Source organism: Peromyscus maniculatus, chromosome 5 (assembly GCF_049852395.1).
Source record: "Peromyscus maniculatus bairdii isolate BWxNUB_F1_BW_parent chromosome 5, HU_Pman_BW_mat_3.1, whole genome shotgun sequence".
In the NCBI taxonomy this organism is placed as follows: domain Eukaryota; kingdom Metazoa; phylum Chordata; class Mammalia; order Rodentia; family Cricetidae; genus Peromyscus; species Peromyscus maniculatus.
This window is the reverse complement of record NC_134856.1, coordinates 48,989,208-49,012,127: the sequence shown is the minus strand read 5'-3', so window position 1 is coordinate 49,012,127 and position 22,920 is coordinate 48,989,208. Positions and strand designations below refer to the sequence as shown.

Sequence of the window (22,920 nt, the reverse complement as noted above, 5' to 3'; positions counted from 1 at the left end):
CCCATCTGAGCCCCAGGTTCCTCGCCACACAATACTCCCTTGCACACCCTTTAGAGACTCAGCATGTGTAGTCCTTCCACAGGACCTCTGTGTTCTCTACCTTAGCAGATGGCCCATGGTCCTCAGTAGTGGCTGTGTGATTTTTGCCTTCCAGTTCAGGAAAATGCACAGTGGATGCAACCAGAGAAGAACTCAGAACCATAGTGCCCCTCATCATCCCACACCAACACCCAACTTCCTGGCTGCTGGCTAGAGACCACAGAAGGAGCTGGCTGCCAAGCCATCCCATGTGAAAACTGAACAAATTTAATACAGAAGTCACTGAGAGCAAGTAAAGTAGAGGACCCTGTCTGCAATGTAGAGGGTCATATCCTCACTGAGTAACTTTCCCCTTTAAACTCCAACTCCAACCCAATTAGGGCCTGGCTAATGAGTTTTGTGTGCTGCACAACAGTTAGGGGAAAAGGTCATTTGGGTATATAATTTTCTCTCCTTTTCTAAACCACAAAACTTCCTCTGTGGAGCAGGCTTCAACTTCCGGTTCTCTGAAGCAAAACAAGCTGAGTCACGTGTTTCTATTAATCCCCACCTAAAAGCTCAGGATTAAAAACAACAGCAGTAGCTGTGTCTGTCTATGGAGCACACAGGTGCTGGGCGCTGCATGGATCTCACCTGTCATGGAGCCTCCCTAAGATGTAGGCAGCCCATGCCATACACCAGTAAGCCATGTCTCAGAGTGGCTTAGAATGAGGCCATGCAGATGGCAGGAGAGAATATAAGTTCAAAGTTAGGAGATCTTGGACTTTGGCCTCGACTAGGGCTTGGGCAAGAGATTTTCTTTTCTAGAAGACATTTCAAAGGAATTAAACAGGAGTCAGTGTGGTAGTATTGTGTTCTCCAAAATATTGTGCACCCTAATAAACTTATCTGGGGCCAGAGACAGAATAGCCACTAGATACCAAGGCTAGAAAATGGTGGCATTCACACCTTTAATCCTAGCATTCCAGAGGTAGAAATCCCTCTGGATCTCTGTGAGTTCAAAGCCACATTGGAAACCGCCAGGCATAGTGACTCACGCCTTTAATCCCAGGGAGTGGTGGTAGAAAGCAGAAAGGTATATAAGGTATGAGGACCAGAAACTAGAAGCATTTGGCCTGGTTAAGCATTTGGCTGGTTAAGCTTTCAGGCTTCTAGCAGCAGTTCAGCTGAGACCCATTCTGGATGATAACTCAGAGCCCTCCAGTCTGAGGAAACAAGACCAGCTGAGGAACTGGCGAGGTGAGGTAGTTGTGGCTTGTTCTGGTTCTCTGATCTTCCAGTTCACCCCGATACCTGGCTCAGGTTTGATTTTATTAATAAGAACTTTTAAGATTCATGCTACAAGTCAGTATCTCCCCTAACAAACTACAGATGGATATGTGACTCCATTAAAATGAACAGCTTCTCCTGTAGAGATAATACTCCTGCAGGTATATTGGAATTGGAGAGAGCCAGCATTGCTGGTTTTAATGGCTATCCTATACCAGAAGTTACGAGAGGCATTGCCACACTTGGTCATGAAAACAGTTTTGAAAAAATATGAATGGATGGGCAGACAGTAGATTTCTAGTTGAGTAAGTTTTGTGACCCTTCAACAAAATGCTGACATTGTTCTGATGAGTAAGAAAAGCCTGGAGAGCTGGAAGGATGCTTTCTGAAAGTCCCTTGGGTGTCATTTTTTGTTCTTTTTGAGCTGGGATGATTTTCTGAGTCCCTGTCTAACCTCAAACTCACTGCATAGCCAAAGCTGGCCTTGAACTCCTAATCCTCCTGTCCTCACCTCCCATGTGTTAGGAATATATGCATGCAGCATCATGTCTGGCCTGCCTGATCATTGGATCCATTACATAGATCTGTGAAGAAATCTATACTATTGGGGGATTAGTTAAGACAAGACGGAAGCACTGCCTCTCCCAAGCTGTATGAAGCCTGAGTGCTGAATGTGTGTCGGGTCTATTAGACTCTATAACTTATGTAGGGATCCATGCTCTGGGCCCTAGCCTTCCCTGGCTCATCCCCATAAATTGTGAAGCATAGTACATCACACAGAACCAGTTGTCTCAGCGCCTCAGGTGCTCATCCCAGTATCTCTGTCTCTGTTCTCTATCTCAACAGGATACCAATTTGAGCACAGGGTTAATCCCTGACTTTGCTCTTCCCTGTCTCCATATCCCTGCTTTCCTCTTCCTAGCATCCTGACCTGTAATATAAGAATGTTGTATTAAACCTCTACAGGCAAGAACTCAGCAATAAAGGCATTTGCAGTTAGAACAGGGCACAGCATTGGAAGGAGTCGGAATTAGTAGGCATGATTTTATCCCTAGTAGTTTCAGGAGATTGGAACAGTGAAAAATGATGGGGGTGTTCATCACCAGCTCATTTGACAATTGTTTTAGCATGCACTCTGCCCCATGGCCTGGGTTCAGAACACATCTTTACACCTTTATGAGAATGCTAGATTCCACTCAAATTGGTTGGTTCTCGTGGAAAGACAGGAAGCTCAAGGACAATAAGCCACTGAGCGGGACTTCCATCACTGATATGTGGGCATCACAGTGAAGCCTTAGGAACACTCAGAAGGGTTCCCAGGAGATTCTGTATTATTCTATAGGTAAGATGGGGTAATGACAGTACATTCAATATTTGGACAATCTGAGTAGGCATTAAGAAAATGATACACATATGTGTATATACACATAAATATATGTGTATATGTATATAATTATCTGTACATACATACATATCACATGAGAGTCTCACTTTTTGAAAAACACCACCACAAAATGTAACAGACCTTGGGCATGGGGGAACATATCCACAATAGTTTAACTTTCTGTTCAGAGTTTCAAGATAATATATTATTTAACAAAGGAAGAAAAGAATATTATTGGGGGGTGTCACTATGAACCCACTCCACGTGTATCCTAAAGGGTTAGTTCTCTTAGTCCTAAGAGGGAAAAAGCTGTGTCTGGAAGATATTTCAAAGAAGTTCAAAAGCGACTTTTAGGCTAATGTCATTTTCACATTCCTGTGGAGCTTTTTAAAGTGTTGCTACATTCTGTACATAGTAATGATTGGCGAGGTGGATGGACAGATGGATAGATGAGGAAGCAGAAAGATAGAAAAAAGACCTGCAGGATCGGTAGATGAATGGGCAGGAGGATGGAAGGATGGAGAAATGGATGGATGGATAGATAGATAGATAGATAGATAGATAGATAGATAGATAGATAGATAGTGGGTGGGTGGGTAGATAGATGGATGTACAAATGAGTAGACACATGAACAGAAAGACAAAAGACCAAGAAGGTGGGTGGATGGGTAGATAAACAGCGGATGAAATGATACAGAGATAAAAACCTTTTTAACCCTTTTCTTTGAGACTATCACAAAGCCTTACAGACAACAAGCTGCCAGTTAGTGAAGATGTGACTTGTGATCTCAACAATACACCAACAGGTCATTCCTTTGCAAGTCTGAGACTTGGGATGAACTCAGCATTGTCTGACCCACTTGACTATTGTCTAATCGTCAAAGTGTTGGTACTCCAGAGTCTCCTGGGGTGGCTTTGTGCATAGAGCAAGCTCATGAAAATGCACAAGAGGGACACTGTGACTCTAGAAAGTCTCTGAAATTAGTAGATTGGAACCCAAGAATGGAGCCAGGGAACTGTGCATGAGAACGTCTTTCAAGGCTCATCATGATATAGTGTAGAGAAGAGGAAAGCGGAGCCTTACATTGAGTGTTCCCAATTCCTTGCTCACCTCCATCTACATTTCAGTCCTGGTATGTAGAATGCTTCCATTATGGGTGGAATCACTACTAGTTTCAAGGGGAGCTAACTTCTATGAGAGAGCCTTGGTGGCAAGTAAGCCTGGGATGAGTCCACAATAAACACCTGACCTCAAGGCCCATCCTCATAGACAAATAAAGCAGAAGGAGTCAGGTCCAGATGAGGTGGCCCCCTCTCTGACTTCACACGGGAGTGAATCTATGCCTTCCTTGAAGCAGGTTTGGATCACCGAACAAGTGGCTTTTCAAGATAGTGCAAAGGCATTGTTATCCTCTGGGTAATCATAGTTGGGGTCTTCACAATCTTCTGTCATGGGAAAGGCACTCCGATCTGCATTTTGGTGCTTTGTGCTCTGAATGCTTTTTTTTCCCATTGCAGGGAAATCTTTCCAGAAAGAGTTCTGGATTTCCAGATCCCTTCCTCTGAGAGAATTCCAACCCAACCTATTCCTATTCATGCAGGCCCCCCTGGGGCTTGGGATCTGATTCAACTGGAGCCAGGACACAGGCATCAAACCTGAGATCCTGCTCCAGTCACTCACAGAGTGCAGAGATTAGGAGTAAAGGGATAACTGTGGAGAGAATTAGCCAGAACCAAGATGAGGGAATGCTTTGTGTCTTGACTGGGATAGACACAATTTGGCAAAATCACAAGAAGAGAAATAGGCACACATACCTACACACACACGGGGGCAGTGGGGGAGAACATGAAACTCATGTTAAGATGGTTGAAACAATGCCAGATTCCTGGCTTGTACTATTGTACAATTGCAACGTAATATATGAGGCTTGAGAGAGGCTGGTAAAGGATCCCCCAGATATACCTGGGCTATTGTTTATAACTACATGGGAACCTTCACTCCAGCATTTTAAATATTGAGATACATCTTCAGTTACACTGTATGGTCAGTCACAAATGCCAAGCCAGGGGGTCTACTGAACAGAGAGGAGGTGTGTCAGCTGCTTGGCAATAAACACACAAGGAAGACCTCCCGAGGAGGGACTTCTCCCAGAAGTAAATATGAGTCTGTCAGTCTGACAAGGAGGAGGATGGGCTAAGATGCACCTGCCAGGGAGCACCTGGGATCTGTAGGTACCACTGCAGAACTTGATAACAGATGAGAAGCAGACGATAGTATCCTCTGATGCCCTCACATCAGTATCTACAGGTAGAGACATTCCAGACCCCCAGTGGGTATCTGAAACCAGAGATAGCACTTTACCCTGTACCCAAAGACTGAGATCACCCATTTGGTAACCAATGGCAACTAAGTGTCTAATGCTTGGGTAGCACACATGGTGCAGACACACTGAGAGGAAAAATGATTCATATTCTAGGTGGGAAGAAGTGGGGTGCCTCAAGATTTCATTCTGTTATTCAGAATGGTGTACAGTTGCAAACTCACTGATGTTTTATTTCTCATGCTTTCCAGGTAGCGGTTCCAGATCCAGGAGGCCTACAAACTGGAACTGAAGAAAAGTAAAACCAAAGACAAGGGAAGGCTGATTCTTGCTCCTCGTCTCTCTCAAAAAAGCCACTTTCAAACCACTGCTGCAACCTCTCTGGATTCAAGATCCTTCTTTCAGACCTAAAAGAATGTCTACTTTAGTCCTTGACCACTTGCCTGTTACCCATCACCCCCTCTTCTTCTCTAGACCATTCATTTGTTGTAGGAACCAGAACATATATTTTAGGCTATTTTCCAGATTCTCAGTTTGAATTACTATGGACTTGCTTCTCCATCTCCTGCATCTTCTCTAAAGAGAGGATTCATTATTGCTTTGTGCCAACATCCTCCTCACTACCAAATCACCCTGATGATATGGGGAAGATGTACATGCTATCCATGGAGGGAACATTTCTAAAGGTTTAGTTTCTCTTTCCAATAACTTTATTCTGAACCCTTCTTCCCTGAGGCATATAAAATGGACAGCGAACACATGCTTCTGCACACGTTTGGGATGCAATTCCAAAGCAAACAAAATGCATGGACTTGTGCAATAGCCAGGAAGGACCGGCACTACAGCTACTTGCAGCTCCGTTTGGGGGAACAGACCTCTCTGACGGTAAATTCCAATAAAGTTGGTGGGTGTTGCACTAGTGACTCCACTCTGAGTCACTTACAGGTACCTGAAATCACACAAGGATTACATACCAGGATGGTAGAGGGAGGGAGATGTCAGCAGTTCTGATCCGATGGGAACCTGATTTCAGAAGCAATTCTATAAGGATGCTGATGCTTTGGTTAAGGGCCTCACAACTCCAAGATGAGAGCCAGGAGGGAAGTGAAGAAATGTAGGGTTATTTATTACCTTGATATTTGTGCCTTGAGATAGTGGAAGAGATCACCAACTCTATCAATAAGTAAAAAACAAAGCATGCGTGTGGTGTGGGGTGTGTGTGTGTGTGTGCGCGTGTGAGTGTGTGTGTGTGTGTGTGTGTGTGTGTGTGTGTGTCCACGTTCAGGCTGATATATCAGTGAGTATGTGTGCGTACTGTGTGTACCTTCTTATGGAGGCCAGAGGTCAACCCTGGGTACTGCTTCTCAGGTATCATTCATCTTGTTTGAGACAGGGTCTCTCACTAACCTAGAGTTCACTAAGCAGGCTAGCCTAGCTGCCCATCAAGCTGCAGAGACCCACCCATCTCTGCCTTTCCAGTGCTGGGATTCCACAAGCAAAGAAGCAGACCCAGCTTTCTGCATGGGTTCTGGGGATCGAACTAAGATCCTCACACTTGCGTGGCTAACACGTCACTGACTGAACTCCCTGCCCTGATTTTGCTCAGCCAAACCCAACAGTCAGAGCAAAACATGTTTGTGTGGCACTGGTACCAACTTGGGGTCAGTTCTGCAAATTCCCAAAAAAGATGAAGAACATTTTTACAAAGAGGGAGAGGACCTAAAACCTGTTGTGTGTCCTCCAGTCCTTTTCTTCCTGCCTATAAGGTAGATTTTTCCAGACCTTTCCCACCAACAGCATCCAGGAAGACAGGGGCAGTGGCATGGGGCCAGCCTGGCACCCTTACACACGCACCATCAGCGAAAGAAATGCCAGGGTTTGGGCTCTTCCTTCCTTCCCACTCCTTGAGGCCTTTACTTTTCTTGTAACACAGGGATGTTACAATCCTGTATTGTGGTGGCAGGAACAAGGGTCTCAGATCAAAGGACTCATGCTGTGCACATAAAACAAGTCATGTGGTCAGCTGGCCAAGGCTCCCTGGGTACCTCTCTGAGCCCCATACCAAAATGGACCTCTCACCACTGCCTGCTGCGGTATGGCCATGACCTCTTACTGTACCATCTCATAAACTATTACACGATTTACATGAGTCTACACTGCAAACTGTCATGTCAGGTCATGTTCTACTCCGGATTTTCTATCTGCTTTCTTGACTGTCTCCTCACGATAGATTATAAAGGATTTTAAGAGTGTGAACTTTGCAGCCATGTCTGGACTCATAACAGCTACTATTCACTCATCACATGATGTAAGGAAAAACCCTCTGAGGGGGGTACCTATAGGGAAACCAGGGAGTCCCTTAGTTTTGTCCTTGGTCAGATGGTTAGAAAGGAGCAGTATTAACATAAATCTTATAGGGCTACTATGACTGCCCAATGAGTTCAAAGCGAGGTCAAGGCCTGGTGAGTATCAGGTGCCTGCTGGCTGTTAGTAATGTTTTAATTTGGTGGCTGGCTCCATCAGGTCACTTAGGATACAGTTCCTCTGGCTCCCTGAGAAAAGCTCAGATGTTCCCCAGGTCGCGGTCCCTCCCACTTTCTGAGTCCAAGTCTGAGCCAATCTGACATGTCATCACTTTGCCATGAGGTCGGGCTCAGAGATGTGCATATGACCCAACAAATCAGCCAGGCTGTTGGCACCCAAACCATGGCTTTGATGACCCTCACTGAGGTCTCTACTCACTCTCTAAACACACCCTTGGAGGACTTAGGGCTAGAGTGCCCTCCCCATCTTGATCACATGAAGTCCTGTTCTGGAGTTCATATAGATGGATAGAAGTCACTCCAATGATAGCACATGATGCCTGTCCCCAGCCAGGCCCAAGTGCAGCTCTGTCTCTAGAGCTTTGGATCCTTTGAGTCTTTTCCTTGAGCCCACGCAGTCTGATGGCTGCATGGCATTGCTTTACACATAGAGAGACCCTGAGACTGGAAAGGCACTTAGACAACACCTCCATGATCACACACCAAAACTCCCAGTCCTACCTGACTGTGATTCTGTGATGCTTCCTAGAGCTATACTGTGTGGCTCCTGAGAGTATCAGAGCTAGCACCCTAGGGACCTTTGGAAGCTAAGCTGCTGGTACAGTGTTCATCTTTATCAAATGCATGGCAGATGCTAAGAGCTTTGGGTGCAACACTGCCCGTAAGCCATGCCTGAAGGAATGGGCAGGATCTGGGCGTGTTGAAATGGGGACAGGCCTGGTATTACTAAAGAAGGATTACAAAATAGTGTCTGTGCTTCGAAGCCCCAGGGAAGCAGCTATGACGCAAAGCTGGAGCAGGGCTTTCACAGCAACATACACCCAGATGCTTCAGCACATCCCTCCTTGCACCTAACCATGCATCCCAGCAAGTTGGATGGCATTCTGTCTTGGCTCCTGGACCTGTGCGTCTCCACCATACTTTCCAGCCCATTCCACCTTGGAAAGATGTAGGCTATGCAAAGAACCAGTAAGTATTCTGCTGACTGAGGCATGGGCCAGTCAGAGTGATGAACAGTGAATGCCAAAACTGTCTTATAGCAGAGTGGCTGGCTACCCTGTACTTATCAAGTTGTCTCTCCTGCAACATTCTGGTTAGAATTTTTTTTAAATGCAAGATCAGAGTGGTCATGTAGTCACTCACTTAATAAGCATGTCTTGAATACTTACTATATACTAAGCACTTATGGTGGGATTATGAAGAGAAGAGGCAAGAATTGTTCTGTTAGTTAGGTTTCCAGGGGCTCACTGGGATAAGAAGCTAACAAGACACCATGAGAACACAAGGCCAAGGTCTTCCCTGTGTACCTGTTGGGAGGCACTATTCAAGAGGACTTGGTAAGGCTTCTTTTTATAGAACCCTAAGAGCCAAGGAAGGATCGACATGAGCTAGTAATTAGGACAGCAGGCAGGAAAGGCAGAGTGCATGAAATTCCAGGTGAGTGAGATCCTCAGTTCAGGAGAGGGAGAGGAGGGGAAGAGGAGGGGAAGAGAGGAGGGGGAGGAGAGGAGAGGAGAGGAGAGAGAGAGAGAGAGAGAGAGAGAGAGAGAGAGAGAGAGAGAGAGAGAGAGAGCCTTTTTCCAAGTTCTAGTGTACTCTCTGAGGTCCACACTGGGAACTGCTGTAGACAGAACATATGCAGTCCCTGGCACACACTGAAAGAATGTGCATGCTCCTGCTCATACCCCACACAGCAGGCACAATGCCAAGTACTTGGTTTCTGTGTATGTCATACTCATAAAGCCCCTGTCTACCTCTGGTTGAGGAAAAGACTGAGGTTCAGGTAGGACACTTGCCCTAGGATTATCGGGATTTTTACGTAGAATCCTCAGCCCCAGGAAAAGCAGGATTCACACTAGGTCTATGAAGTAGCCGGCTGGTGATGCTTACAAATCCATGAGGTTGTTGGTTGCCATGGTACAACCCAATGTTCAGAATAATGTTTGCTTAAACCAGCTGCTTCTGAGCTTGGAGATACATGAGGTGTGGCCCTGCCCTTCAGACCCCACCGAGCTGGTGATCTCAAGGACAGTCTGTTTGACTTGGTCATTGTCACCTATGAACGTTCCATGGTGGTTCATCCTGTCTATGGGTGGCCACTTTGGTTACCTGTCCCACAATGAACTTTGGAGGGCTAGAGTGGGGACATGCCCACGGTGTCACCCAGCATGATTCGTAGCCAGTCTAGTCCTTTTGCAGCCTGAAAGAGGAGCTGGAGGAAGTCAGCCAGAAGCCTTGCTGGGGGAAGGCATGCACCATGAGCACTGGCCTTGAAGACAGTGTTCCCAGCCCCTACTCCACCCCTTCTGTATCCTAGCCTACCAGAGTACTGTCTCATGATCAGAGTCACCAATTGTACCTTGCCCCTGTTTCACAGCTCCTCGGGATCAAAGGCATGGGTACTTCTCTGAAGAGTTCCCTCCTTTCTCCTGGGCCCCAAGGATCCAGGGTCAGGTCTGCTGACCAGCTTGTACCAAACTCTCCTGGGCACAAACCAGACATAGATCATAAATAACTTAGGGGCTGTTTGCTGCTCTCTCTGAAAAAGGAGTGGAGGTATGAGCCTCAGAGGGGAGGGTTTTGCAAAAACTGCACATTTAGGTTCCTTTAAGAGATCAACAGAGAAACAAGCTGCATTCAAAGGCAGACACATGGCACTCAGAGCTCTTCCATTCCAGAAAATACCTTGGAGCCTCCTGCCCTCGAAATTGGCATCAAGAAAAGGCAGGAAAGTTGGTGATCTAAGCAAAAGCAAAATCAGAGAGGGAAGAATGGATCTCCGGTAAGCTCTGTTACCCACACAGAGCTCTTCCAGGTTTTAGCTATTTGTTATTAGATTTTGGGAGTCCCAATCTAGGACAACTGCTATGGATTTTGACTATGAAAACCGAGGCTGGTGTGAAATGTGGAAGTTACCTAGTGATCTACGCTCTCACAGAAAGCTTTACCTGCACCACCCAAAACAAAAATCGTTTTATAATCCATCGACAAGATACATGTCTGACACCCAGATGGAGCAACTGACTGAAGTGACCACAATAGGGCAAGGATGGTAGCTCACTTATAAAAGTACCTGCCATGCAGGCATGAGGACCTGAGTTTGATTTTCCCCCAAACCCACATTTTAAAAGAGTCCATGCAAAATAGCACATGCTTGTTGGGAGACAGATGGATTTCTGGGGCTCACTGGCCTGTCAGTCTAGCCCACTTGGCAAGTTCCCAAGCAATAATAAACCCTATAAACAATTAATGGGGCTGAGAGAGGGAGAATCAGTCTGTTCCAGGGATTGAGCCCCTGCTCAGTTATCCAGTCCCATGCAGGGAGTCCTAAATACATATACATATGAACAATAGCAAATTATCTCAGCAGGTGGTATTCGTGTGTGTGTGTGTGTGTGTGTGTGTGTGTGTGTGTGTAAAACAGCAATTATTAAAGAATAAGAGGCCATGTACTTAAGAAGAAGAGGTATGGGAAGAGTTGGAAGTGGGAGAGGAGGGGAGAAAATAATATAAATGCAGTATTCATATAAAATATACTCCCATTTTTTTAATTTATAAATTATAAAATAAAACTTGTCTCCAACAGCAAAGAAAGTAATCTTATGACACCTGAGGAATAAAAGTGAAGGTTGTCTTATAGTCTCCATATGCACATTTGCACACTCACACATAGGCATCTGGACAGATGCAAATGTATACACACAAACACACACACACACACACACACACACACACACATTATCAAACAAGCTGTGTCAGTTTAAAATGTCCACTAAGGAATTTGAATGACCCAATGGATCACTTTTGCAGTTACTGAGGGATTAGGGAGGGACAGTCTCTCCTGGGAAGCCCAGGACTTTGGCCCTTTATTGTTAGCACTTCAGCAGAGTGAGAAGAACCTCAGAGAGCCAACCATTTGTGCAGCTCTCCATTGGCCCCAGCCTACACTAGACATTTCCTAGGTACAGTCTCCAACACTTGGGGTATACTGATCTGGTTCAGACAGGTTAAGTTATTAATAAAAAAAAAAAAAAAAAAAAAACATGAATTTCATTTGCAGCTGACTCAAAGGTGGTAAGCCAATTAAAACTAATCAAGAACACATTCTTATCCAAAGAGACACGGGAAAGCAAGGAGAGGGTTGGAGTGAAGAAGCGGGAGCCTTCAGGGGACTGCTGTTCATTTCTTTGTGTAGGGCCAAAGCTATGAGCACATGAAGGGACATATAGAAGACGTATTGTTGTTGTTTTTTACTCTTTGGGGGAGGCCTGCCACCCAGATCCCAAATAAATCACACAGAGAGCCTTATTCTTAATTATGATTGACCAGCCTTAGCTTGGCTTAGTTTCTTGCCAGTTTTTCTTAACTTTAAATTATCCCATCTGCCTTTTGCCTCTGGGCTCTTCCTTTTCTATTCCTGTATATCTTTCTTTGTTTCTTACTCCTTGGCTTGCTGTGTAGCTGGGTGGCTGGGCCCTGATGTTCTCCTCCTTCTTTGGCTACTTCTTTCTTCTTCACTACTCCATCTCTTTTTTCTCCTCTTCCTCCCAGATTTCTCTTTCTATATATTCTCTCTGCCTGCCAGCCCCACCTATCTCTCTCTCCTGCCTTGCTATTGGCTGTTCAGTTCTTTATTAGACCAGTCAGGTGTTTTAGACAGGCAGAGTAACACAGCTTCACAGAGTTAAACAAATGCAACATAAACAAAAGTAACACACCTTAAAATAATATTCTACAACATTTCCCCCTTTTTGTCTAAATAAAAAATGAAAGGGTTTTAACTTAAATATAGTAAGACTATATACAATAACAATTACCAAGTAAGGATTACATTCATAATATTCCTTCCATTTGTAGTTAGCATATTCATAGAAAACAATGCATTATCTATCCTATCTTAGTGAATCCAAAGTTTTACATCTAACTAACTGTCTATCATAACTAAGAGAAATTATGCTATAACTATCTAGTGTTCAACTCCAACAGTGACCCAGAAGGATATAATATTATCTCACAACAGAGACATTTGGCTGCCTGGACAGTCACCCAAAGTTCCTCTGCAACATTGTAGCATCCATCTTCAGCCTATAGGCCTAGAGTATCTGGCAGACTTTTCTATGAAGTAGGAATTTTTGACTGTCCTGCCTTGTTTTGACAAACTTCAGCAGTCACTTTCCTCTATGTCCTGCAGAATATCTGGCAGTTTCTTCTATGAAGCAGGAACTCTGAAGGACCATCCTGCCTTATTTTGGCAAAGTTCAGCAGTCACTTTCCTGTGGGTTCTGCATGCGCATTTTGCACAACACATCGTCAAGCAGTCCAGAAAAAAAGTAGTTTCTTTGTCTGGTGGCTAACCTTGCCACACTGAAAGCAAACTCCATGAGGAGTTTCTTCAATGCCCATCATATCTGAAGTAAATTGGTGCTGCCAGGAGTAGATGGGTCTCATTGTCATAAAAAACTAAGTTAACAAAACATTCTAAATGCCATATTCTATAGGTCTTTGAAAGGTCTGAAGACCATCTATCTATCTAAAATGTATCTCTATGTGATCTGGAAAGCATATCTAACATATCTACAAATTGGTTATAAATGACTAACAACTAATCTATGTTTCCTGATTATCCTATGTAGTTAATAAGAATAGCTTTCAAAAACTACAACTTCACCCTACATTTCTAAATGGATTGCATAGGCACAATATCTTGAACAAAAACAGAAACACACATACAATATGTTGTAACAAAAATAACCTTAAATTTTTTCAATATACAAAAATCCTTTAAACAAGATTAGAAACATATATACAGTGTAAAAAAATAACTTTAAATTTACATCAGTATTCTATATTCCCCTAAATTGTAACAAATATCCATAACCCATCAAATAACTGAAAAACACCCATACCCCCTAACTCTTGGGAATGTGGGTGTACTTTTCTTCATACCGCTTCCTGATGTCTGTGGACAAAGTATCTTTAGGGTCCCTGAGAGAAAATTTTAAGATCATGACCAAGTCTTCAAAAGACCAGAAGTCACCTTTGCTGATATCACCTGTCAAGTTTCAGGAGGTCTCACTTAATCAAACCTGATCTATACTAACCCTGATGGAATCCACAGCCTCTCATCTCCTGTGGGAACAAAACTCCAAAGAATTTTTGACAAATATATATATATGTGTGTGTGTGTGTGTGTGTGTGTGTGTGTGTGTGTGTGTGTGTGTGTGTGTTTGTCGAGACAGGGTTTCTCTGTGTAGTTTTGGTGCCTGTCCTGGATCTTGCTCTGTAGACCAGGCTGGCCTTGAACTCACAGAGATCCACCTGGCTCTGCCTCCTGAGTGCTGGGATTAAAGGCATGTGCTACCATCGCCCAGCCTTGACAAATAGATTTTTTGACTTTTTAAAAGTTAAGGAAATTCTTAAAGTATATAGGCTAATTTATTTCAACAGTCCCTCTTTCAATTCCAGGTCACTTTGCAGGTGTCCTTTGCTTTTCAACAATCAAAAAAATTCAAAATCAACCAATAACATACAGGATCCAGGTTACCTGTGTATTTCCCATCTTACCTGGCTTTTTTCTTTTACTCCCTCCTTAAAGACTTTATTTTATAAACTATTCAATTTTTTTATGACTATACCCTTTTTCTTCCTTTCTTAAGCCTACACACATCATTAAACACACCTTTTTAGAGGTTTTTCCATGGATCTCTTTTACTGAGTATCTCTAGTCTTTATTGATGACATGAGCAAACTTTAGACTGCTAAGGCACACCTGGATTCTCCAAGCACTCAGCTCGGGGCTGCGTCTCACTGCTTCTCAGGTCATGAAAGCCAAGTGTGAAACTCGAGGTTGGTCAGAGGTTTGTCTGACCAGGAACTGCATTCAGCCTTCCTAGAGCTCTAGAATGCTGACACTTGTGCTGTGGCAGGTGTTTTTACTTAGTTTTTTGTTCCTGCTTCATGGGCTGGCTGCTCAAGAGCTCGCTGACTGGCACAAACTGTTGGCCAAAACTTTTAAAGGAGCCGTATCTTTTTTTTTTTTTTTTTCAAAGCTTTATTGGGCCCTGTGGAAATACAGCCCACATTGAAATGCCAAAATGTTGTTGTTTGTTTTTACTCTTTTTAGAGGGCCCACCACCCAGCTCCCAAATAAATTCACACACTGAGGCTTATTATTATTTATGAATGCTCGGCCTTAGCTTGGCTTAGTTTCTTGCCAGCTTTTCTTAACTTAAATTATCCTGTCTACCTTTTTCCTCTGGGCTCTTCCCATTCTCTTACTTCTGTTTATCTTACTCTTACTCCTTGGCTTGCTGTGTAGCTGGGTGGCTGGGCCCTGATGTTCTCCTCCTTCTCTGGCTCCTTTCTTCTTCACTCTTCCATCTCTTTTTTCTCCTCTTCCTCCCAGATTTCTCTTTCTATATATTCTCTCTGCCTGCCAGCCCCACCTATCTCTCTCTCCTGCCCTGCTATTGACCGTTCAGTTCTTTATTAGACCATCAGGTGTTTTAGACAGGCACAGTTACACAGCTTCACAGAGTTAAACAAATGCAACATAAACAAAAGTAACACACCTTAAAATAATACTCTGCAACAAAGAGCAAGAAGTGGCCCTGGGCCTAGGTCCATCATAATACTTATGTGACACCAATCCCTGGAGTTGTGTGTCTGACGGAGATGCTTGAGAAATGCTGGTGTACAGTAAGAGCAGGCATGCTGTGACCAGGGAGGCTGAGTGTCACACTTGCTATGTGATGGGAAGGTTGTCTGGGCAATTGGACTTGGCTCTGGAGCTTGAATACTCACAGTGCAGCAGTGATCATGTGGTCCTACTTGGGAATCAGCAACCAGGGGACATGGCTCCTAAAGGCAGAATACAGGTACAAATGCTAGCAGCCTGAAGACTAATATGTAGGGAGGAAGTTGACCCTATTCTAAAAGAGAAAAACACAAAGCATTTTTAAATTTTTTATTTAATATTAGGGTGTGTGTGTGTGTGTGTGTGTGTGTGTGTGTGTGTGTGTGTGTGTGTGTGTGTTGTGGCATGTAGGGGCATGCACATGCCCAACTTACCCATGGAGGCCAGAAGACAATCTTCAGGAGCCAGTTCTTTTTTTTCACAGTGAGTTCTAGGGATTGAACTTAATTCATCAAGCTTGCATAGCCAAGTGTTTTTACCCACTAAGCCATCTTCCTGGTCCAACAATCAGCATTTTGATGACCTCAGAAACTCTTGAAAAAAATGGATGGGCAGGATAGAAGGCAAACTTGACAGGAGGTGAGACCCTCATCATCCATCATTGGAGGCAACCAAAGACATTGGAATTGCATGTGGACTCCCAGCTTCCATTGAATCCCTCTCTATAACAAAAAATAATATACTTTATGTTTACACCACTGTGGTAGCAGTTATAACCCAAGCTAAATTAATATTCCTCTCTTCTGGTTCGAAAAGAAGCTCACATGTATGTTTCTGTGGGCCACGGCAGCCTCTGGCGCCACATCTGGCCTACCCACTGGAAAAGTGTTAAACTGGGTATCTCGGAACACGGTCACCTCAAATGGGATTTCATTAGGTAAATTCTGCTTTCAAGCAGAGAAACACTCAGGGTCTGCTTTGAGATTGGCATGGATGCATTCTGAAGAGAACACCAGGAAGGACCTATGTCCATGTTGTGATTCCGTTCTGTAAAACCCAGACTCCTATACCCTAACTATGACAGAACCTGACACCCAAAGACAAGGTCTATGGCCTGGGGTGGAAATGAAGCCTAGCAGTTCTTTTGTTCAATGTCTTATTTCTACTTAAACACTGTCAACAAAGAATGCACACAAAAGCTATAAAAGTGACAAAGTGTGATCAAATCTATCAATCTAACTTTAGCTATTATTTGAGTGGGGATGCAGCACCCTCTTCCAAGGCAGGTGCTGTGGGGCTATCACTGGGTGACATTCACAGAGCAGCATAAGAGAAAGCTCCAGGGCCCCCATGATGCACCCAGAAACAGCCATACAAACCAGAACTATAAAGGACCCCTTACCTCAGGCCCCAGCCAAAGACAATCAGAAACAAGTTTAGTGCATAGAAGCCCAGTTGTTCTAGGCTCTAACTGCCTTTCGTATTTAGGTTGAATGTCTTCTAAATGCCTCTGAAACAAGGGGCGTGGAGTGCCCCATGATGAGATGAACAGCGCTTCACATGGCTGACCCCATCACAAAGGTGTCCTGAATAACCAACCAAGAAAGGCATGACCTGCCTAAGGATTCTTCTTATCAGTGTATGCACCCTATAGTCTCTCTCCACCCCATCCCCTGCTTTTTTTAAAATCCAGTTTAAGTTGAAGACAATAAAAATCTTTGAAGGACTGAATGCTTTGGAGCCAAATTCCTCCCTTCCCCATGTAAGTGAGAACGGGATCAAAAGGGACGAAAATACAAGGATGGAGAAAAAGCAGTCTCTAATTGAAGGGAAAAGGGGAGAAAAATCTAAGGAAATGGCTCTGCCTTGAGAAAAGAAAGGGCAAAAGAGAGTCAAGTGTGGAAATCTGTTAATTTGGAATGTCAGGATCAGGGAGACGCGCTTCAGCATTTTACATCTCTGCCTACTGTCTGAAACCCAGAGAAACCCTTTCATTCCGGTAGTCATGTGTCCCCAAAGCAATTTATTAAATTAAAGCCTCCATCTGCCAGGCCACGCCTGGGGTCTGCTGGGTGCAGAAAAGGAAGAAAGATAAGCCAAACCTGGTACATCAACCCAGAGAACAGCAGAGTTTTCCACAATTCGTGTAAACCATGAAAGGCCATGTGCTGATAGTCTAAGGAAGAAGGGTGAGGAGCCGAAAACAAATAAAAGAGGAATAAAATAAGCTAAGTCCCCAAACTCTGTCATTACTACTAATTTGCTTTCACAGTCCTCGCCGTCCCAGACAGAAGACATGAATATATTTGCTGTTTGATGAGAACCCACGCTTCTGGTGAGCATCCTCCAATAAATAACCTTAGCATTGTTTGAAGAGCCAAGAGCCTCCTGCCGTCCTCCCCCTCTGCTCCCCACAGTCCCCCTTCTGAGTGTTACCCTTGGAAGGAAGCCTGTGAGTCTCGTTTGTCTACCCTCGGCTTTCTCTAACTGCACGAGAAAAAAAAAAAGAAGATTTGAATTTATTGTACATATGTTTGTGTTCCGCTTAATAAAAAGAAACCTATATTTTAAGATAAACTTTGTTAGTAATTCATGAAGTGACTATTTATGCTAATCAGGCAGAAATATATTCTCAGGCATAATGCATTACATAAATTTGAATGCAAAATGTTCAATTATGAAGTAAATACAGGTAACGCAAATAATAAATTACCTCTAATAAAAATTATAAAAGATGTGTCTTCAAAGAGAATGGCTCTAACTTACAACTGTGAATTGCTTAAAGAGAGAAAAATTAATAAAGACTGAATTGCTCTGATGATTATTTAGCCCATAACTCACCTATTCATAACAACTCTTCGTAATCAGACTGTTGTTTCTCGCCCTCCGATGCCAGCCAAGACTGTTTCCTCAGCAATTTTACCCTTATCAGATTATCTCGTCTGATTCTATTAATTTTCTTCCATGAATCTGCTAACAGCACTCTGTGATTTACTTACCCTGCTAAGTGAAGACGGCTAAAAGGATTTATCTAACACTAGACCTAGGAACCGAGTATGCCTTATCACTCCAGTCCTCCCCAGAACTCTTTTTCAGATCAATGGATTCTGTTTCCTACTGAGATTTAGTGGACACTGGTTAGTTCAGCACCATAAAACCAGCTCGCACATAAACAAAGCCATCTGAAGCTGCTAGCTACACCCTGTTCACTTTAGATTCTGTAGGTCTGATGTAAACATGATATATATCAGTGGTAGTAACTTGTAATCAGGAAAAATATATTCCTTTTAGCCTCCAATATTTCAATTTAGATATGAAGGGCCTCCTACCCCTCCATCCCTGTTTGCATGAAGCTATAGGTAGATTGACTCAGAGTTATGGTTGTGCTTTCTGATGTTCCCAAGTCTTCTTGCATGACCAGCCTGATGCCCTCCTTCCCATCCAAACCATTTTATAAATATTCATTGCTTGCAGAAACTTTAATGCTGCTGGTTTGAAATGGTCAATAAGGACAAACGTGTGGTTTCTAAATCACTGTATACAGTTGGCTGAGATTACTGAAGTATATATGGGAGGGAAGGGGGTTCATGTTGTATTTGGATTAGATTGACTTGGCTAGAAGAGAAACAAACAGCTTTAGCAAAGAAGTCGCAAGCACTGTGGCCTGCTATAATTGTGGGGAATCAGAAACCTGAATGGGACTAAATTAAAATGAGAGCTTGCAATTGTTATCAGAGAAACGCCACTCACAGCAAACTGTAAATGTTTAGACACCTCCTGTGAATCAAAAAACAATGCCGAGGGGCCAAAAGGGACCTAAGAGCTAAAGCCCGAAAGCACTCCGACTACATGTCTTTAAAAAATACTCTGTCCTCTCCTCTCTCTCTCTTTTTTTTCAAATGAAAGTGGGAAAATGTAAAAGGCTCTACAAAAAGAGGGGAAAAAACGTGATGGCTGACAATAGCAAAAATGAAAAGTAAACCGTAAAAAAACGTGTAGATAATAATACAGTTAGCTGGCCAAATGTGCTCCCTGAATGTCTAGAAATGGTGTATAATTGTGACAATTGGGTATGTGGTCATGGAGCTATAGGGCATGGTCTCCATCATCAGCGATTTTTGTTCATAAAATGATGTTTATTTATATATATAGCAGTCTCCATGTTCCTGCCTCAAAGCATAGGGTGCAAGGATTATACTTCACAGCTTTTAACAAAAACAATGCCGAAAATTCTAAAAATTATCATAAAAATGAATTATTTCTGAAGACATATTCCTATTTTACCTAGACACATAAACATCAGGCATCTATGGTTAGTGATTTTTAGAAAGACCTAAAAAACCATAGCTAACCAGCACGTTTATGTGATTTTAAACACTAGCTTTTCCTTCGAATGTACACTATCTATGATCCCTTAACTTCATTACCAGGTAAAATATTGTTTGAAAGGAGGAAAGCAAAGAGAGAAGTTTCTTAGGTCACATAAATACTGACATAGTCTTCACTTTTTTCCCCCAAACTGGAAGTAAACACAGTTCATGACACCCACCCCAACAAAGCACTCCTATAAACCAAAACCACCTTTATGAACAATCACTCTACAAAACAGTGCAAAACGAACAGCTTGTCTAGAAAATACCAACAGAGGAAGCCCTTTAGAATGAGGGTGTCTCTACACATCTCCAGGGGTGTCTACCAGCAGGGGTGCCAGAGTTTGCTGATGAGAAATTAACAGAAGTCTAATCTGCTGTTCCAAGCCATGAGTAACCCCAAAGCCTCTTTATAACCATTTAAAAAAAATGCTGTGGGAGGGTTTGAGACCACACTTAGGTGTAATGTTCACAAAACTGGCTTAATATATGACTTAAGTGTCAGAAGTCAGGTTTTTCTGGGAATTACTTTTCAAATAAATGATTGCAAACCACTGCAATAGTTTTGCTTCCGAGCGATGCCTCATTTATCATTGAGTTACAAGGAACTTTCATTCTATAGCTATTGTCAAAGTTGGTTGAAAAGCCTTCTTTCTGGCACTTTGAAAGAGCCTGAGCCCTGTTACATGGCATCAACACGCACAGGCCTCTCAGCCGAAATAACATCCTTCAAGGACTGTGTCTGTGGACCTCTTTCGAAGCAACGAAGAGGGTCATTAGAGAGAGAGAAAAATATTTCAACACCTTCTCGCAGTTTCTGAAGGGCCCTTTCCTGCAAGGTTGGGTTCTGCCACTGTGGTCCAACTAGCTTTTTGTCCTTCTTGCCTCTTCCGACACTGGGAAATCAGCGTCTTCGCACTTTTCTCAAAACCAGACAGATCAATTTTCAACTAACCTTTGACGAAAGGTGGCGCTGTTGAGGTAAAAACCAGCTCAATCCAACAATAGTTTTTACTCTGGATTCTTTTGCAGGCTTTTCAGATTTTTTTTTTTAGTACACCCTTACAGACACCCCCCATAGAGTTAAAATAAATACGATTAATATCAAATGCATTTCCTTATACGAAGGAATCAATAGTCCCAATTTCCAAGCAGGTGAGCCCGTCTTCAGACAACCTTGCTTTCCCCCAGTCAATCTCCGCTTTCCGACTTGCCTATCGCTTTAAAATCTTAGAAAAGAGTTGTTAGTTTCTTTTCTTTTTTCTTTCTCTGCCACCCCCTCCCCATATTTTTTACATAGGTTTGGAAGAATCCGTCTAGAAAACTGAACCGGTTATCAGCATTTGTAACGGGAGGGGGGACAACCCTACCCCACCCCCACTCTGGGTTTCCGGACTTGTCCAGAGAAGAAAGCGGTTTAAAATTTAACCCTTGGAGGGGCGAGAGGGAGGGCTCTGGGATATTGTTTCCCCTCACTTCACCACCAAGTCCCAAATACCAAATAATTAAACGAGATGGGAGGGCAAAGGGCGCCCCGGACCCAGATAAACAGGGTTTGCATTTCATAATGGTGAGGATGGTATTGGGGGGGGTCACAAGCATAGTTCGGGTTTTACAAATGGAAAGGATGGTGAATAGTAAAGGGGAGAGAGGAGAGACTTTGGGGGGGGGGACGAGAGGGAAAAAGGGGGGGAGGAGAGAAGAGAGAATGAGTATGAATATGATTCTCAGAAGCCAAACTCCCAGCCAGAGTCAGGAGCCTGAGGGCTGAGCCCTGCTGAGCCGGCTCTGAGCGTCCGGGAATCAACTTGCTGTCAAAGCCGCCCTATCACTCTCTCCAAGGGTCTAAGATGCCAGCGGGCAGCTAGTCACTATATAGAACGTCCCCAAACACTTTCGGGCCCCTCGTTTTGCAGAAGAATCATAGAGGCTTTCTTCTCCGCGCGAAACCCAAACAACCAGGGCAGGCAGGCGCACAGCGCACAGAGCTCATTCTGGGTCCCCGCACCCTTGGCGCCCCCATCTGATCACCTCACTTGGAGAGGGACAAAGAGTTGAGTCAAGTTGGGTCCCAGAGCATCAGATTGAGGGAAAGAAGGTACCCTCACCCCCACTCCTCAAGAGCCACGGAGGATGCTGAAGGAAGATCAAAGAGCGAAAACTGCAAGAGGAGTGAATGCACCTTGTCAGGGTGCGGGACCGGCAAGGGACAGGAGTGTTCAGGAGGCTCTCTGCAGCGCCAGAGTTGCAGCTCAGCAGGGCAGGCCTCTCCCGAGCTCCGAAGAAAAGCAAACCGTCCTCCCGGGTCCTCCCGGATTCCAGCCGCCCTTTTACCAAACTCTGTCTGTCCCCTGGTGCACTAAACTTCGCGCGGGACGGGGGTGGGGGATGTTGCTCCCTGGCTGCACCGGAGCAGCGGCGCCGCAAGGGTTAAGCCAGCCTGTCCCAGCTGACAGTCAGCTGATTGGGCTGTGATTGACAGCTCCGAAAAGTTTCCTTGTTTCTATACTATTATGCTAATAGCGGCCGCTCTCGCTGCCTCCCATTGGAGGAGAGTGCCAGTCAATTTCCCATTTGAGTCTGACGTCACGGGTGCTATAAAACTCAGCAATTGCTTTAAACTCTTCTCGCTGGATCAGAGGCTTTAAAATCTTTTTTCATCTTGGAGCTGTAGCTCGGGCTGCTAGTCCGCTCGGCCTCTCCCCCCACCCTTTCGCTCTCGGCCTCTCCTTGGCCCAGGACTTTGCAATCTTGCTTTTTTTTTCTTTAAAAAAAAAAAAAAGCCAAAACCAAAAAAAAAAAAAGGCAAGAAAGAACTAAACTCCCCCCTCCCTTGCCTCCAGCCGGCCTGCACCTCGGTCTTGCACTTTGCACGGAGGGAGAGGGTGAGAGAGACAGAGCGCGCGCACGAGAGGGATCCGGAGAGAGAAAAGAAATAATAATAGTAATCATAAGAGTCAGGCAGAAGAGGAGAAAACCGTGAAGTGTTAACTACCCCGGTGCCGAGGCCCGCGCCTCCGGGACAGCCACCCGCCGCGCCACCCAGGCCCGGAGCAGCAGCTGCGCGCGCCCCGCCTGCAGTCCGGCCGGCTTAGGCGAGCCCTCCTTATGCAAAACGCGCAGCGGAGCGGCGAGCCGGGGACGCCGCGCACCGGGCCGGTCTCCTCCGGCATCCTCTCCGCCGCCGTCATCGCCACCGCCACTGCCAGCTGCGGAGGACCTTCCCGAGCCTGAAGCGCCCGGGATCCGAGCTCAGGGAGGCGAGCAGGCGAGGAGGGGGCCCAGGGCGAGCGGGAGAGAGAGAGAGAGCAAGAGAAAGAGAGAGAGCACATTGGCGTGAGCAGGGGGAGGGAGGGCG

The 22,920-nt window shown here is 44.5% G+C and overlaps 1 long non-coding RNA gene across 2 annotated transcripts; it reads right to left on the bottom strand.

Annotated features, from left to right (window-relative positions):
- Positions 1 to 11,630: 11,630 nt before the first annotated feature.
- On the bottom strand, positions 11,631 to 22,913 carry LOC143273323 (uncharacterized). Of its 2 annotated transcripts, XR_013051322.1 has the most exons (3): positions 21,745 to 22,913; positions 15,627 to 15,914; positions 11,631 to 15,416 (listed from the first exon to the last, which is right to left on the bottom strand). It is a non-coding gene; the product is annotated as an uncharacterized LOC143273323 (long non-coding RNA). The 2 variants fall into 2 exon arrangements; XR_013051321.1 differs by lacking the exon at positions 11,631 to 15,416 and having other exon boundaries at positions 15,509 to 15,914.
- Positions 22,914 to 22,920: the final 7 nt, after the last annotated feature.